Source organism: Penaeus vannamei, chromosome 33 (genome assembly GCF_042767895.1).
Source record: "Penaeus vannamei isolate JL-2024 chromosome 33, ASM4276789v1, whole genome shotgun sequence".
NCBI classification, from domain to species: Eukaryota; Metazoa; Arthropoda; class Malacostraca; order Decapoda; family Penaeidae; genus Penaeus; species Penaeus vannamei.
Genome location: NC_091581.1, coordinates 19059212 through 19064211, shown reverse-complemented (window position 1 = coordinate 19064211; position 5000 = coordinate 19059212). Strand labels below are relative to the sequence as shown.

The 5000-nt window shown below is 46.4% G+C and overlaps 1 protein-coding gene across 1 annotated transcript in view; it reads left to right on the top strand.

The window, feature by feature from the left end:
* The window catches only part of LOC113825815 (uncharacterized), a 441032-nt gene that overhangs the window by 127896 nt on the left and 308136 nt on the right, over positions 1-5000 (top strand). The window lies entirely within an intron of this gene.

Sequence of the window (5000 nt, the reverse complement as noted above, 5' to 3'; positions counted from 1 at the left end):
TCACCATCATCACCATAGTCATCATCGTCATCAAATCAATCTGAATATCAACTTCACTAGTATTATTCCTCTCAATATCATTTTCCATAGTGCTGAAAATTACTAAGATAGCGACGATAAGATCACTGATAACGATAATCACAATAGTCATGAACAGAAGACTAACCATAATACTGAATAATAAGTGCTTGGATGAAACTGATAATAACGATTTTCAGAATAACCTTGAGAAATAAAAGTCAATAGTATCCATAATGGCAAATCTCTCAGGCCATGAGGAAATGGTCCGATCTCTCCTTCATGTCTCTTAGTATCTCCTCTGTCATGTTATTTCGCTCTTCTCTTCACCTCTTCTCTGTCTCTCTCCTGTCTTCCGTTTTCCCTCTTTTCATTCTTCTTTCTTCTTTCTTTCTTCTTTTTCTTCTCTTTTCTTCTGTCTTCTTTCTTTCTTTCCTCTTGTTCCTCTCTGCTCTTCCGTTACTCCTCTTCTCTTCCATTTTTTTTTTCTCTTTCTTCTTGCTCCACTCCTCTTTATCCTTGTTTCCGGCACACCCCTTCCGCCCCTCTTGTCCCTCTCCTTCTTCCCTTTTCTCCTCCCTTCTCTCCCCTTCCTCCTTCCTCTTACCTTTTCTTCTGTCCCCCCATCCTCCCCTCTCTTTCCTCTTTCTCTCCTTTCTCTCCTTTCTTCCATCACCATTTTCTCCTCCTCGTTTCTCCTCTCCTTTCTCCTCTTTTCTTTCTTATCTTGCCCGCGTCCCCTCTTCTCGTCTTTCTTGTTCTGCTTTACCTTTTCTTCTTTTCGTTCTCTCACTTTCGCCCTCTCCTCTTCTCTCTCCCTCTGCCACTCCTTCTCCTTCTCTCTCTGTCTCTCTCTCTCTCTCTCTCTCTCTCTCTCTCTCTCTCTCTCTCTCTCTCTCTCTCTCTCTCTCTCTCTCTCTCTCTCTCTCTCTCTCTCTCTCTCTCTCTATCTCTCTCTCTCTCTGTCTGTCTGTCTGTCTGTCTGTCTCTCTTCTCTCTGCCTCTCTCTCTCTCTCTCTCTCTCTCTCTCTCTCTCTCTCTCTCTCTCTCTCTCTCTCTCTCTCTCTGTCTCTCTCTCTCTCTCTCTCTCTCTCTCTCTCTTCTCTCTCACTCTCTATCTATCTATCTATCTCTATCTATCTATCCATCTCTTCTCCTGTTCTTTTATCTCTTTCTTCTTCTTTCCTTCATTATTTTTCTCTCCCCTTCCCTGTTTATTACATCTTCCCTCATTCTTTCCCTTCATACATATAACTTTCCTCGTCATTAAGCCTAACCTTCTCCTTTCTTTCCTTCTTTGTTTCCGATATCTCTCTCTCTATCTTTCTCTTTCTCTCTCTCTCTCTCTCTCTCTCTCTCTCTCTCTCTCTCTCTCTCTCTCTCTCTCTCTCTCTCTCTCTCTCTCTCTCTCTCTCTCTCTCTCTCTCTCTCTCTCTCTCTCTCTCTCTCCCTACCACTCCTCTTTACCTTCTATTTTCCTTCCCCCTCTCCCATTCCCTCCCTACCACTCACCCTCTCCTCCTCCTCTTCCTCCCACCCTCTCCCACTCCCTCCTGCCAACTTCCTCTCTCCTCAAGCTCCTACCCTATCCCACTCCCTCGCTTCTTCCCCTCCCAATCCCTCCTTCATCCTCACCTCTCCCATTCCCCCCCACAACCCCATTTTTCCTTCCCACCCTCTCCCACTCTACCTCCTTCCCTCCCCCACCTCTCCAACTCTCCTCTTCCCTCCAACTTCCTCTCCTCCTTCCCTCCTACCTCTCCAACTCTCCCTTCTTCCTCCCATCCTCCAACTCTCCCTTCTTCCTCCCATCCTCTCCAACTCTCCTCTTCCCTCCCCACCCCCACCTTCCTCCAACTCTCCCTTCTTCCCCCCCACCTCTCTCCAACTCTCCTTCTTCCCTCCTCCCCTCTCTCCCACTCTCCCTCCTTCCCTCCCACCCTCTCCAACTCTCCCTTCTTCCCTCCCCCCCTCTTTCACTCCCTCTTTTCTTCCCTCCCTCCCCCCTCTCCCTCTTTTCCCCTCCCCCGTCTTGTCACGTCATCGGACCTAAATCACAGTAATGCAATAATCTCTCCCTATACATGATTTATCACCCAATAATTCGTCGGTCGTCATGTTATATATCAGTCTATCCTAAAATTGATGTATTGGGGGAGTTTAGGGAGTGAGAAAAAATCAGGGAAACGGTGATGTCTAACAATCGTTTGTATTATGATTATGATCATTTTTATTATTATTATTAGTGTGATGCTGATAATGACCATCGTAATGATATGAATAAAGTTGATGATGACGATAACGATAACAGTACATTGTTTTCATTATCATTTATACAAAATTTACTATCACTATCATTATCGGTGTTGTTATTGTTATTATCATTACAGTTGTTATTGTTATTGCCATTACGGTTATCATGGCTATTATTACCATTGTTACCATTATCATTTTTATCATTAGCATCATCATTGTTGCTGTTGTGAGTACCATTGATGTTATCATTAATATTTCGCTAACTTTAGCGCTTTCAGATAAATCCGCATTAAAGTTTTATCAACGGCTCGTAATCTTTTATTACATTAATGTTCTTCTATATCAATTATCAGGGGAAAACATGCTTTATCTTAGCGATGACATAACACTTTTATGTATTTCTCTTTTTACGTTTGTTATCATTCTCATTTTCAAGCTATTATTAATATTCATATCGTGTATATCACCATTATTATGATGACAACAGCAATATTTCGTATAATGTATCATTCAGCTTGATATAAGCACTGCTGTATCTTTTTAGCTATGACATTACCCTCATTATCATAATCATTAGCCTTCATATGTCACTTCCACATCATTATCTGAATTATCATCATTAATACCAAAACCCATATCACGAGTAGTATCATCGCCACCATCATTATCATTACCATAAAGTTTGATCAATACCAATGCATGAATGGAATGACACAGAGAGAGAGAGAGAGAGAGAGAGAGAGAGAGAGAGAGAGAGAGAGAGAGAGAGAGAGAGAGAGAGAGAGAGAGAGAGAGAGAGAGAGAGAGAGAGAGAGAAGGAGGTGGAAAGGGTAGAGGGAGAGGATGAGGGAAAGGGATGAGAAGTGATGGGAAGGGATGAATAGACAAACGGAAAGGTAGTCTGATATCGAGGTTGACAGGATGATAGATAGATGTATTGATTGTTTATTGGGTAGGTAAGTGAATATGTATGAGAATAGACAGATGGATTAGTAGTGTATGTGGGTCAGTGTTAGAGAGGGAAAGAGAGAGAGAGAGGGATAGAGAGAGAGCCAGAGAGAGACAGAGAGAGAAAGGCAGAGAGAGACAGAGAGAGAGAGACAGAGAGAGAGAGAGGGAGAGGGAGAGGGAAAGAGAGAGAGAGAAAGGAGAGAGAGAGAAAAAAGAGAAAGAGAGCGAGAGACAGAGACAGAGACAGAGAGAAAGAGAGCACACCAAATCCTCTTTCCAGCAGCAGATAGGAAGAAAGCAAGAGCGAGAGAGACAGACAGACAGGGAGAGAGAGAGAGAGAGAGAGAGAGAGAGAGTGAGAGAGAGAGAGAGAGAGAGAGAGAGAGAGAGAGAGAGAGAGAGAGAGAGAGAGAGAGAGAGAGAGAGAGAGAGAGAGAGAGAGAGAGAGAGAGAGAGAGAGCGAAAGAGGGAGAGCACACCAATTCCTCTTTTCCAGCAGCCATATATCAGTCCCACTCATCTTCACAAAACCCCAGACGACTTTTTAGTAGATACGTATGCTCAGGAAATTAGCTTCCGTTGAGTAGCAATAAACTAATTTCTCGCGACGACTCTCCTGACTTTTCTTCAGCCTCGTCAAGTTAAGTCTTTTTGAAATTGACTTCCGCCTCATACTTCAGGGAGACGGGAAAGGGAGAGGTAGGGAAGAAAGGAAGGGACGGATGGAAGGAGGGAATGGAAAGATGGAGAGAAGGAAGGGAGAGGATAAGGGAAGAAGGGCAGGGAGAGAAAGAATGAGGGAGGGAAGGAAGGAAGGAGGGAAGACATAAACGGAAGGAAGGGAGGAGGGAAGAGGTATGAGGGAAGGATGGAAGACAGTGGCAAGCCGAGAGAGAAGAGGGGGAAGAGGAAAGGAGGAGAACATAATTTGGGAAGGAAGGAAGGGAAGAGAGAGAGAGAGAGAGAGAGAGAGAGAGAGAGAGAGAGAGAGAGAGAGAGAGAGAGAGAGAGAGAGAGAGAGAGAGAGAGAGAGAGAGAGAGAGAGAGAGAGAGAGAGAGAGAGAGAGAAACAAACCAATACACAAAGAAAAGACAAGAGATTCCACAGAATTCAATCGTCTCTCCCTTCCCTCCTCCCTCCCCCCTCCACTCTCCCCTCACCCTCTCACCCTCCTCCTTCCCTCCTCCCTGCTCCCCAACCATCCCCACCCTCCCTCTCTCCCCCTCTCACCCCCACCTCCACCCCTTCCTCTTCCCTCCTCACTCCTCCCTTCTTCCACAATCCCCCTCAACCCTCTCATCCTCCCCCTCTCCCCCTCACTCACTCCCCTTCTCCCCCTCGACCTCCACCCCTCCCCCACCCCCCACCCCTTTCTCTCTTACCCCTCCCCCTCACCCCCTCCACCCTCCACCCCCATCCCGACATTCCAGCCGCCCCCAAAAGATCGTCGCGTTGAGCTCGGTCGGCCAAAGGTGAGTCCCGGCTTGATAAGACAGCTCCCAGGTGGGCTGGAGGCCTGATACGGCCCCCTTGCTCCCCTGGAACCTGATGAGAGGAATTTCGTGTTAAGGGTAAGAGGGAGGGAGTTGGGATGTAGGTCAGGGAGAGGGTGAGAGGGAGGGAGTTAGGATGTAGGTCAGGAGAGGGTGAGAGGGAGGGGGTTGGGATGAAAGTCAGGGAGAGGGTGAGAGGGAGGGAGTTAGGATGTAGGTCAGGGAGAGGGTGAAAGGGAGGGAGTTGGGATGTAGGTCAGGGAGAGGGTGAGAGGGAGGGA